Source organism: Cetorhinus maximus, chromosome 22 (genome assembly GCF_964194155.1).
Source record: "Cetorhinus maximus chromosome 22, sCetMax3.hap1.1, whole genome shotgun sequence".
Taxonomy (NCBI): Eukaryota; Metazoa; Chordata; class Chondrichthyes; order Lamniformes; family Cetorhinidae; genus Cetorhinus; species Cetorhinus maximus.
Window position 1 is genome coordinate 4,544,886 of NC_135900.1, and position 13,823 is coordinate 4,558,708.

Consider the following 13,823-nt stretch of genomic DNA (forward strand, 5'->3'; position numbering starts at 1 on the left):
ACGTGCCCGCTTCTGCCCAGCCCGCACAACAGAGAGAGAAAATTCTCCCCATGAGCAGGGAGCAGGAGTAGGCCATTCAGCCCCTCGAGCCTGCTCTACCTTTTAATAAGATCATGGCTGAAATAACCTTTGATGTGGCCCTTTATCAAATGCCTTCTGGAAATCTAAGTACAGTACATCTGCCAGTTCTGCTTTATCCACAACACATGTTACTTCCTCAAAGAACTCCAATAAGATGACTAAACATGATGTCACTTTCACAAAACCATGTTGATTCTGCCTGATTACCTTGAATTTATTCAAGTGCCCTGCTATAGCTTCTTTAATAATAGCTTCTGACATTTTACCTATGACAGATGTTAAGCTAACTGGCCTGTAGTTTCCTGCTTTCTGTCTCTCTCTCTTTTTATATAATGGAGTTACATTTGCTATCTTCCAATCTAATGGGTCCTTCCCTGAATCTAGGGAAGTTTTGGAAAATTAAAACCAATGCATCAACTATGTCACAAGCCACTTCTTTTAAGATTCTCGAATGAAGTCCATCAAGACCCGAGCTCTTGTCAGCCCACAACTCCAACAATTTACTCAGTACCGCTTCTCTAGTGATTGTAATTTTTCTGAGTTCCTCCCTCCCTTCCATTTCCTCATTTATAGCTGCTTCTGGGATGTTACTTGTATCCTCTATAGTGAAAACTGATGCAAAAACCTGTTCAATTCATCTGTCATTTCCTTGTTTTCCATTATCAATATTCTCCAGACTCACTTTCTATAGGACCAGCGCACACTTTGTTAACTCGTTTCTTTTTAAAATATTTATAGAAACTCTTACTGTCTATTTTCATATTTCTGGCTAGCTTTCTCTTGTACTTAATTTTTCCCTCCTTATTAATCTTTTAGTCAACCTTTGCTGTTCTGTATATTCTGTCCGATCTCCTGGCCTTCCACCTATCTTTGCACAATTATATACGTTTTTTAAAGTTTGATACTATCTTTAACTCTTCTAGTTAACCACAGACGGTGCGTCCGTCCCTTGGACTTTTTCCTACTCCTTGGAATGTACCTATTCTGTGCATTCTGAAATATCCCCTTAAACGTTTGCCACAGCATCTGTATTGACCTATCCCTTAACCTAATTTGCCAATTCGCATTAGCCAACTTTGCTTTCATACCCTCATAATTGCCCTTATTTAAGTTTAAAAGCATAGTCTCAGACACGCTCCTCTCCTTCAAACTGAATATAAAATTCAATCATATTATGGTCGCTGCTACCTAGGGGCTCCTTCACTAAGAGATCATTGATTAATCCCATCTCGTTACACAATACCAGGATTAGTACAGCCTGCTCTCTGGTTGGCTTCAGAACATGCTGTTCTAAGAAGCTACACTGGAAACACTCCATGAACTCCTCATCAAGGCTACTTTTGCCCATCTGACTTTTCCGGTCTATATGTAGCTTAAAATCTCCCATGGTTATTGCTGTGCCTTCCCGACAAGCTCCAATTATTTCTTCCTTTATGCTCAACCCTACCATGTGGCTACTATTAGGGGGTCTGTACTTGACCACAAGTGGTTTCTTGCCTTTACCATTTCTCCTCTCTACCCAAACCATTTCTATATCCTGGTTTCCTGCACTTAGGTCATCCCTCTCTATTGTGCTAATGCCATCATTAACTAACAGCGCCACCCCTCCACCTTTTCTTCGCTTCCTGTCCTTCCTAAATGTCCTATACCCTTTAATATTCAGGTGCCAATCCAAGCCCTCCTGCAGCCATGTGTCTGTAATGGTTATCAATTCATCTCAATTCATCTGTTTTGTTTCGAATGTTTCATGCATTCAGATACAGAGCCTTTAGGAGTGCTCTTTTATTCTTTTTATAACGTCTAGTCTCATCTGTTGATTTACTGCTAGATTTGTAATCTCTATCCCTGTCACGGTCTGATTTTTCATTTCCCGTAATAATACCTTTCTCTTTTGTCTTGTCTCCACTGCTTGATTTACCACATTTTCCAAAGTTTGTACCCTTGCCCCCACTACTTAGTTTAAAACCCTCTCTACTTCTCTAGTTTTGCGGCTCGCAAGAACACCGGTCTCAGCACGGTTCAGGCGTAGACCGTCCCCAACAGTACAGATCACACTTTCTCCAGTACTGGTGCCAGTGCCCCACGAACTGGAAACCCATTTCCCCTACACCAGTCTTTGAGCTGCACATTCATCCCTCTGATTTGTCCTATGCCAATTTGCATGTGGCTCAGGTAATAATCCAGAGAGTATGGCTTTTGAGATTCTGCTTCTTAATTTGGTGCCTAGCTCCTCTTACTGACTATGCAGAACCTCTTTCTTTGCAGATGCCCAAACTATTTGAGAGTCTGGTAGTGAAACCCATGAATATGTTGTCTGTGAGCTATGTAAATAATTGTGGGTTAATTTAGCCTGTCTGTACCTTTTTTTTAAAAAACAACCCTTAGTTGTTTCCTTTGGTTTTAGCAATGTTCATAATAAAAGCAGATTTACTATTTTTCTTTGAATTTTCCTGGGTTTTGAAACCTGTCTTTCCCACTGATTTTCTTCCTATTTTGTTGTTTTTAGCACCAATATAACCAGAATAAAACTGAGTAAACACAGACTTCAAAGGACCTTACTAATTACCAATTGTTTCATTTAGGGGGGATGCACAAAATTTTATTTGTACATGTTCAAAATAAATGTTAGACTTTTGTACATAACAAAGTGAAGATAATGTGCTTTCAGTACCTGTTCTTGGTACCAAACACTATAGAGTCAGATACACTAGAATCTGAAGTAAAGCAACCATACCTTCCAACTGCAGTTTTACAGTCTACTTCGAATATCAATTAGCTGTAGGAAGCCCTTCCTAACATGAGCAGTAACACCTGACATCTCTCACTAGACCAGGGCTTCATTACAGATTCTGCTGAAGCAGAGACTAATATGTTGAGAAAAAGGAGAAATTCAGTGTCAACCATGACTCTGCTCTTGTCTTGGAGGTTGAAAGCTGTGGTACCCACTGCAGAGACTTGGGTACACAATCAAGGTTGATGCTCTCAGTGCAGCACTGTCCTGTCGGAGGTGCCATCTTTCGGATGACACATTAAACCAATGCTCCATCTGCTCTCAGGTGGAGGTAAAAAATATCCCATGGCACTATCTCAATGATTAATGGGAATTTCCCCCTGGTGTCCTGGCTAATATCCCTCAACCATTATCACTTTAATTACATCAAAATCATTATCACATTGCTGTTTGTGGGAGCTTGCTGTGCACAAATTGGCTACTGCTTTTTCCTACATTGTAAGGGTGACTACATTTCAGAATTACTTCATTGGTTGCAAAGTGCTTTGGAATACCTTGAAGTTGTGAAAGACGTTATATAAATGCAAATCTTTAAAGTAGGTGAGTTAAGCTTTTGAGAATGAAAATTACATCTTTTTGCATTAAAAGCTGTTTATAACAAATGACGGAATGCTTTTTATTTATTCATTCATAGGATGTGAGCATCCCTGGCCAGGCTGGCATTTATTGCCCATTGCTAATTGGAATCTTTATTTGCCTGTGTAACAACAGTGACTGCTTGACTGTACTTAAAGTCATTCAGTGGCAGTGAAGCTGAAAAACACTCTGTAAATTTATTTTACCCGTCCTTTACTAGGTCTTTTCCAATGTGTTGCTTTAAGCCTTTGTGATCTCCAGAAGAACTCTCTCCACAGATTCCAATTTAACAAGAGGTTGTTGAGGGGAAAAAATGTCTTGCAAAATCCTTAGTCCTAACATGCAAACTGCGTCATCCTCTAGCCTCCAGCCAGTGTCTCAGTCCTTGTGACTTTATATCATCATTTACAGAAAGAGGATGTTTCATCTTCAGCTCTCTATCCAAAGATACTTCAGATCTTGTTATCTCTCTCTTGGCCTTCAAATCCTGTCTTTTTTTCCCCAGCTCTTCCATTACTGCTCAGTGTTTCTTCTATATAAAAAGCACTTGCGGTATTGACTACATTAAAGATGCTGTATGAATCTTAGCTCTGATTGCATTGCTCCCCATTCCAAAGAGTGACAATGGATTTGTAATAGCCCTCTTTGGAACACTACACTGCTTTGCTTCTTTTTGTGGCTAATGTTTGCTATTTCACCCAACGCAGTCACTATATTTGACTTGTTAATGAAGGTAGCTTGGTGGTTGTTATGGGACTTTCAGTCTTCCCCAGACTCAGGGGAGGTGCCAGAGGACTGGAGAATTGCAAACATTATGCCTTTGTTCAAAAAAGGTTGCAAGGATAAGCCCAGCAATTACAAACCAGTCAGTTTAACTTCAGTGGTGGGCAAGATTCTGGAAACAATTGTTTGGGATAGAATTCATAGTCACATGGAAAAATATGGGTTGATAAGGAAGAGCCAGCATGGATTTCTAAAGGGGAAATCGTGTTTAACTAACTTACTGGAGTTTTTTGAAGAGGTAACAGAAAAGGTCGATGAGGGTATTGCTGTTGATGTGATATGCGTGGAATTTCAAAAGGCATTTGACATAACAGACTTGTGAGGAAAGTTATTGCTCATGGAATAAAAGGGACTGTAGCAATGTGGATACAAAATTGGCTGAAAAATAGGAAGCAGAGAGTAATGGTCAATGGATATTTTTCGGGCTGGAGGAAGGTTTGTAGTGGAGTTCCCCAGGGGGTTGGTATTGGGACCCTTGCTTTTCCTGATAAGTATTAATGATCTAGATCTTGGTGTGCAGGGGACAATTTCAAAGTTTGTGGATGTTATGAAGTTTGGGAGCGTTGTGAACTGCGAGGAGGACAGTGTGGAACTTCAAGAGGACATAGACAAGTTGGTGGAGTGGGCAGATAGGTGGCAGATGAAATTCAATGTGGAGAAGTGTGAGATGGTGCATTTTGGTAGAAGAACATGGACAGACAGTATAAAATAAGGGCTGAAATTTTGAAGGGGTTGCAGGAGCAGAGGGACCTGGGTGTATATGTGCATAGATCATTAAGATGGCAGGAAAGGTGGAGAGAGCAGTTAATAAAGCATATAGTATCCTGGGCTTTATTTTTAGCGGCATAGAGTACAAGAGCAGGGAGGTTATGCTGAATTTATATAAGACACTCGTTAGACCTCAGCTGGAATATTGTGTACAGTTCTGGGCGCCACATTATAGGAAGGATGTGAACACAGTGGAGAGAGTGCAGAAGAGGTTTACAAGAATAGTTCCAGGGATGAGAAGCTTCATCTATGAGGATAAATTGGAGAGTTTGGGACTGTTCTCCTTGGAGAGAAGGTGGCTAAGAGGAGATTTGATAGAGATGTTCAAAATCATGAGGGGGCTGGACAGAGTAGATAGGGAGAAACTGTTCCTGCTCATAAAAGGATCAAGAATGAGAGGGCACAGATTTTAAGTGATTTGCAAAAGAAGCAAATATGACGTGAGAAAAATCTTTTTCACACATTGAGTGGTTCGGGTCTGGAATGCACTGCCTGGGAGTGTGGTGGAGGCACGTTCAATTGAGGCATTCAAGAGGTGATTAGATGATGATTTGAATAGAAACAATGTGCAAGGGTATGGGGAAAAGGCAGGGCAATGGCACTAGGCCATTTGGAGAGCCAGTGCAGACACAATGGGCCAAATGGCCTCTGCCGTTAAAACACTGTGATTCTGTGGGAGTAGTAAACCAAACGACTGGTCCAATAATCTAGATACATATGAGTTCAAATGCCACCATGAAGCTGTTGGATCATTTAGAAAACCCAAACTGATTCACTAATGTGCCTTCCAGAAGGAAATCTGTTGCCTTTACCTGGTCTGGGCCCATATGTGACTCCAAGCCCATAACGACATGGTTGACTTTTAACTGCCCTCTGAGGTGACCTAGTGAGCCACTCGGTTGATTAAAACCAGGGGTTGAAGAGGAGCGACTATCACCTCCCAAAGGGAAGCAGGGAACGGGCAATAACTGCTGGACTTGCCACCAACGTACCCAACCCCGGAATGAAACTGATTCGGCTGATAATTGTGCTGGTTGAACTGAACAAATTGTTTTTGTTTGAGGCATTGCAGCAGCCGGGGTGAGCCATCAAACTAGTTCAACTGGCAAGTCCACTGAGCTGCCATTTCCTGAAAGTGGCTCAGCTCCCAGATTCAAGCAACTCTTTGAAAGCACCAACAATGCAGAGTCAGACATACACAGGCCTTCCAGAATTTCAACACAGTTAGTGAAAAAGCAAGGGGAAATTTAATCTCCTGAAAGTTATACTCTTTTATGCATCCATTCTGTTCAGGTAGATGTTCAAAAAAAAAAGCATGACACTATTTGTAGAGCAGTGACCCACATTCCTTTCTAGATCACCCAAAAAATCAGGTGTCTGCTCATTTGATGTTTGTGGCATCTTGCTGTGCATGTATTGACTGCACGTTTGTCCATATAATGACAGCGTCCGTACCTTACAAAATCATTCAGGCTTTTCAGCATGTGGACAGATTGAGGAAACACAGAAGGAAAAATTATTATCTCGTGCTCTGGAGTGTCAGTTTAGATTAGGTGCTTACAGTGGGAACTTATAGTATCTGAGCCACGCAGTCAAAGGTTATGGATCCTCAAAGAATGTGTCAGCTTCAGTGGCTAACTTTAGACTTGATACTGATTCTGTAGATAAACAAACCACAGCTCAGGCAGTTTAGGGAAATGAAGTAAGTGCCATGTTGATGAAAGAACAAGTCTCACCCCACCCTCAACAATTTATATTTATATAGCACTTTTAAGGTAATATAATGTCCCGAGGCAATTCAGACGGGCATTATAAAGCAGAATTTGACACAAGCCATATGAGGAAATATTAAGGCAAATAACCAAAAGCTGAGTCAGAGCAGTGGGACTCATTCAAACAGGAAATAGGGAGAGTACAGGGCCAACATATTCCAGTAAAGATAAAGGGTGGGCCCACAAATCCAGGGAACACTGGATGTCGAGGGATATACAGAATTGGATAAAGAGAAAAACGAAGGCTTATGGCAGATACCGAGGGCTCATAACAGCAGAAGCACTAGAGGAGTATAGAATGTGTAGAGGGGAACTTAAAAAGGAAATTAGGAGAGCAAAAGGGGGGCATGAAAAAACTTTGGCAGGTAAAATAAAGGAAAATCCAAAGTTATTTTACAAGTACATTAAGAGTGAGAGGATAACTAGGGAAAGAGTAGGGCCCATTAAGGACCATAGTGGTAATTTGTGTGTAGAGCTGGAAGACGTAGGTAGGGTTCCAAATGAATGCTTTGTTCACTGTGTTCACAAGTGAAAGGGGTGATGTGGGTATGGAAATCAGGCAGAAGGACTGTGATATAATTAAAGAAATTAGCATAGAAAGGGAGGAGGTTTTAAGCGGTCTGGCAGGCTTAAATGTAGATAAGTCTCCAGGCCCAGATGAAATGTATCCCAGGCTGTAGAATGAGGCAAGGGAGGAGATAGCAGGGGCGCTGGCAATAATTTTCAATACCTCTCTGGCCACAGGAGAGGTGCCAGAGGACTGGAGGACAGCCAATGTGGTACCGTTATTCAAGAAGGGAGGAAGGGATAAACCAGGGAACTACAGGCCAGTCAGTCTAACCTCAGTGGTGGGGAAACTATTGGAAACAATTCTGAGGGACAGAATTAATCTACTGTCAGAGAGACAGGGATTAATCAAGGACAGTCAGCATGGTTTTGTTAAGGGGAGGTCATGTCTGACCAATTTGATTGAATTTTTTGAAGAGGTGATCAGGTGTGTAGATGAGGGCAATGCATTTGACGTAGTCTACTTGGACTTCAGCAAGGCTTTTGACAAGGTCCCACATGGGAGACTGATAACGAAAGTAAGGGCCCATGTGATCCAAGGCAATTTGGAAAATTGGATCCAGAATTGGCTGAGCGGCAGGAAGCAGAGGGTGATGGTCGAGGGGTGTTTTTGTGACTGGATGCCTGTGTCCAGTGGGGTTCCACAGGGATCGGTGTTGGGTCCCTTGCTGTTTGTGGTATATATAAATGATTTAGACTTGAATGTAGGAGGGTTGATCAGTAAGTTCGTGGATGACACGAAAATTGGTGGGGTGGTAAATAGTGAGGAGGATAGCCTTAGATTACAGGAGGATATAGACAGGCTGGTTAGATGGGCTGATCAGTGGCAAATGGAATTTAATCCGGATAAGTGTGAGATGATGCACTTGGGCAGGACAAACAAGGCACGGGAATACACGATGAATGGTAGGACCCTGGGAAGTACGGAGGATCAGAGGGACCTTGGCGTGCATGTCCACCGGTCCCTTAAGGTAGCAGGACAGGTAGATAAGGTGGTTAAGAAGGCATATGGGATACTTGTCTTTATTAGCCGAGGCATAGAATATAAGAGCAGGGAGGTTATGCTGGAACTGTATAAAATGCTGGTTAGGGCACAGCTAGTGTATTGCGTGTAGTTCTGGAATCCACATTATAGGAAGGATGTGATTGCACCAGAGAGAGTGCAAAGGAGATTTATCAGGATGTTGCCTGGGCTGGAGAGTTTTAGTTATAAGGAGAGATTGGAAAGACTGGGGTTATTTTCCTTGGAGCAGAGGAGATTGAGAGGGGATATGATTGAGGTGTATAAAATTATGAGGGGCATAGATAAGGTCGACAGGAAGGAACTTTTCCCCTTGGTGGAAGGATCAATAACCAGGAGGCATAGATTTAAGGTAAGGGGCAGGAGGTTTAGAGGGGATGTGAGGGGGAATTTTTTCACCCATAGGGTATTGGGAATCTGGAACTCACTGCCTGAAAGGGTGGTAGAGGCAGAAACCCTCATAACATTTAAGAAGTATTTGGATATGCACTTGCGATGCCATGGCACACAAGGCTATGGGCCTAGTGCTGGAAAATGGGATTAGAATAGTTAGGTACTTGTTTGACCGGCACAGACTCAATGGGCCAAAGGGCCTTTTTCTGTGCTGTAGGCCTCCATGACTCTATGACTATGACTTGGTCGCTGAGTTAAGTTTTGAAGAGTGTTTTAAAGGAAGAGAGGGAGAGAGGCAGAGTTAGGGAAGGAATTCCAAAGATTAGGGCTTTGGCAGTTGAAAGCTTGGCTGCCGATGGTGGAGCGATTAAAATAAGGGATTCTCAAGAGGTCAGAATTGGAGGAGTGCTGCGTCATCAAGGCCCCTGGGGCTGGGTGAGATTACAGACGAAGGGAGGGGGGAAGCCATGGAGGGATTTGAATGTGCTGGGGATTTTCAAGTTGAGACACCACTTAACTGGTTGCCAATGTAGGTCTGTGCACAGGGGTGATGGGTGAGCAGGACTTGGTGAGAGTTGGGACATGAGCAGAAGAATTTTGGATAACCTCAAATTTAGGGGAGTTAGGGCAGCCAGGAGTCCACTGGAATTATCAAGTCTGGAGGTAACAGAGGTCCAGATGAGGGTTTCAGCAGTACATAAGCTGAAGCAGGAGAGTCAGGCGATGTTACCGAGGTGGAAATGGGCAGTGTGAATGATAGATGTTGGCTGGCAGCTCATCTTGGGGGTTAAATATGACACCGAGAGAGAGAGAGAGAGACAGGGAATCAGAAGGGAAGAGCTGGGAATACCTGCTCTGCCTGAAAGCCGGTGAGCAGGATTTAAGGCAGTGAATGCCTCCTGTGAAAACTGGATGGCCACTTGCTGTGTGTCAGAGACGGGTCACTTCAACGCAAAGGCATGGAGGCATCACATCGTTCAGAGGACACATGAGCTGGTGAACCTGGATTGCTGTAGTTTCCTCCCTCTGACCTACACCCCCTGTGAAAGTGGGTCTTCAATGGGGTATCAATAAACCGTGACTGCAAAACTGTCGGATTGTCAATAAAAACCCAACTTGTTAACCTGCCGTCCTTACCTGGGCTGGGCTACAGGTGCCTCGAGCCCCACACCGATCCAGTCGACATTTAACTGCCCTCTGAAGTGTCCTAGCGAGGTGGTTTTATTAAAACTGCCAGTAGGAATAAGAAGCTCCTCACCCTCTCTCCCAGCACCTGTGGGTGGATCTTCACCCCACAGACTGCAGCGATTCAAGAAAGGCCCAACGTCTGCTTCTCCAGGGGATGGGCAATAACCTCTGACCTTGTCAGCATCCCGAGAATATATTTTTTAAATGCAGAAAAACTGCAGTGTTAGGGTGTTCAGGATAGTAAGGGTTAAAGTTGGACTGGAGAAACAGTACTTCCCACATTATGATGTAGAGAGTCACATGATAGTGGACTGAGTAGGAGAGAGTCTTGTAGAAGTCGGCATGAAGTTAGTTCCTAGCCTGGGCTATAATTCTGTACATATGTATAAAGCTATGCGTTACCAACAAACACTTAATGTTCAACATTACAAGTCTCTGAACCTCTTTGTGAGACTTACTAACAACCCTTACAACAGGAACGAGAGTGCAAGTACCAGGAATCATTAATGATGGGGTAGATTTTTAACTTGTAGCCAGGTTAGAAAATTGGTGTTGGAGATTGTTTTAAAAAATTAATTCATGGGACATGAGCCAGGATGCTGCCTGGGCTGGAGGGTCTGAGCTATGAGGAAAGATTGGATAGACTGGGGTTGTTTTCCTTGGAGCAGCAAAGGTTGAGAGGGGACCTGATAGAGATGTATAAGATTATGAGGGGCAGAGATAGGGTGGATAGGAAGGCACTTTTTCCATTAGTAGAGGGGTCAATAACCAGGGGGCATAGATTTAAGGTAAGAGGTAGAAGGCTAAGAGGGGAGTTGAGGAGAAAGTTTTTCACCCAGAGGGTGGTGGGAGTCTGGAACTCGCTGCCTGAAAGGGTGGCTGAGTCAGAAACTCTTGTAACATTTAAGAAGTATTTAGATATTCACTTGCGTTGCCATAGCCTCCAGGGCTATGGGCCAAGCGCTGGAAAATGGAATTAGTGTAGTCAGATCTTTGTTGACCAGCGCAGACACGATGGGCCGAATGGCCTCCTCCTGTGCTGTAAACGTCTATGAGCATCACTGGCTGGGATAGCATTGATTGCCCATCCCTAGTTGCCCTTGAGAAGGTGGTGGTGAGCTGCCTTCTTGAACCTCTGCAGTCCATGTGGTGTATGTACACCCACAGTGCTGTTAGGGAGGGAGTTCCAGGATTTTGACCCAGTGACAGTGAAGGAACGTTGATATATTTCCAAGTCAGGATGGTGAGTGACTTGGAGGGGAACTTCCAGGTGGTGGTGTTCCCAGCTATCTGCTGCCCTTGTCCTTCTAGATGGTAGTGGTCACAGGTTTGGAAGGTGAGGTCATTAATGTATCCTCATTTGCTGTACACCTAATTTTATCCTTTGAGGTTTTAAGGAGGTTCGATCTGAGCTCAACATTGAGTCAAAAGCAAAATACTGCCAATGTTGAAAATCCAAAATAGAACTTACAAAATGCTGGAAACACTCGGGAGGTCAGGCAGTACCTGTGGAGAACTAATGATTCAGGCTGATGACCTTTCATCAGAACTAGATCCACAAGAAATGAACAGTGGAGGCAGGGAATGGAGAAAGCAAAAGGGGATATATTCTATATTCATCCCTGGGATGTGAACATCACTGGCCAGGTCAACATTTTTTATCCATCCCTAATTGAGAAGGTGGGGGTGAGCCACCTTCTTGAACTGCTGCAGTCTATCTAGTGTAGGTATAGCCACAGTGCTTTTTCCTTCTGTAGGACATCAGGTGTCAAGCAGATGGGTTTTAAATGACAATCCCACAGTTTCATGATTGTGATTAACAAAATGAGCATTTTATTCATAAACTGAGTTTAAACTCCTCAGCCGCTGTGATGGGGTTTGAATTCTTGTTACTGGAGCATTAGCCTAGGCCACTGGGTTACTAGTCCAGTAATCCTACCACTATGCTATCGTGCTCACGTACAAAAGCCCGTAATAAATCCAATAGGGAATTCAGGAGAAACCTCTTTATCCTGAGAATGGGGAGAATGTGGAACTCGCTACCACAGGGAGTGGTTAAGACGAATAGTAGAGGCGTATTTAATGGGGAAGATAGGTAAACACACGAGGGTTAAGTAATAGAAAGCTGTGCTGAGACAGTGAGATGAAGAGATGGTGGGAAGAGATTCATGTGGAACATAAACACCAGCACAGACCACTTGGGCCGAATGGCCTGTTTCAGTGCTGGGAATTCTATTAATAGAAACAGTTTTCTGTAATTTTTACAACTGCAGATCACCTGAAAGTTTGGTTTTATACTCAGGCAGTAAGTTTATAATCTCCCTCAATGCAACTCATCACCATCCCAAAACTAGGCTATCATCGGCCCCTGCTGGTGCCAAGAGATAATTGCAACTTTCTCGTGTATTCCAAGATAATTTGATAATAATTATGGATCACAGGGGTTTCTGGGTTAACTCTTTAATAACGTCAATGATGTTTCTGCAGAAAGAGAAAGGTTGGAAAAGCACAATGATGGAGCCAGTGAATTCCACATGCATAATTCCTGGGCGCGGGGTCACCAACTCTGGTTGGGCGTGTTCCTGGAGGTCTTGTCACAAGATCTCCTGCCATGAATCACCCCACCCTGCCATTGGCCACCCAACATGTCCATCACCCGCCATCCTACAGCCAATTTGGAAACAAAGAGACTCTTCATTGCCAGAATGGATGAATGATATATTCTTTCATGGGATGTGGGCATCACTGGCAAGGCCAGCATTTGTTGCCCATCTCTAGTTGCCCTTGAACAGAATGGCTTACCACACCACTTCAGAGGGCGGTTAAAAGTGGGTCTGGAGTCACATGTGGGCCAGACCAGGTAAGGACAGCAGATTTCCTTCATTAAAGGGCATTTGTGAACCAGATGGACTTATTACAGCTAGCTTTATAATTCCAGGTTTTATTAATTGAATTTAAATTCCAATGGCTGCCACGGTGGGATCTGAACCTGTGTCTGGATTACTAGCCCAACGACAATACCACCATGCCACTATCTCCCCCATTGTCCTAGAAATTAATCTCCAATTCCTGGAGGCCCCAGGCCAATCCTGAAGGGTTGGAAACGCTTCTCTGAGGTTTGAGACCAACTGACTATTCCATTGCTCCCCAGGGTATGTCGTTTTGCGAGGAAAGTGATTGATTTTTGTGCTCATTAAAGTGATTTGATGTGAAGTGCTGGAAAGCCCAATTTTCCTGCCAGTGTTAGCAACAAAAACATTTCCCAGTTGGATTTAATGTGGGTCAGCTCCGGACATTTATAACTCTGTGGTCCTTGAAAGCTGCAGTGTGAAGATCCAGACTGGGACAAGGACTCTTCCTCATCAGGAGCTTCCTCCGGAGGGGACGGAGACCTTCCCCAAGGCTGCGCCCCATGGGCCCACCTGAGTTTGTGTCTGTTTCTTATCCCGAGATTCCGTCGCCTGTTCGGGACCCTGGTTTTCAGTTGACCAGTTCCTGTTGGGCTGCGGTCCTTGAGTTTCAAAAAGATAATCCTGGGGTTAAAGTAGCCCGGCCTTGCAATCTAAAACAGACATGTTATCCTCCGGTGTGTGAGGAACGGGAGCCCCACAAGTGAAAGTGATAAGTCCTAATGTGAAGCTGTCTAAAGTCGTGTTATAATTCAGGGATAATGCGCGTGCGATCATCCTGACCGTGAAACGGGATTCCCGTTGGTCATTTTCTATTCATTTTACAGAGGTTCTGGGTTTAGATTTCTTTCTGTCTCTCTCCAGCTTTTCTTTCTCTGTTTATTTCTTCGCTTTGCGCTATTGAAGTCTTGAAGAAATAATGGCGATTGAATGGGAAGCCTGTTTATGAGATAAACCCACAGCAGGGGAAGTGA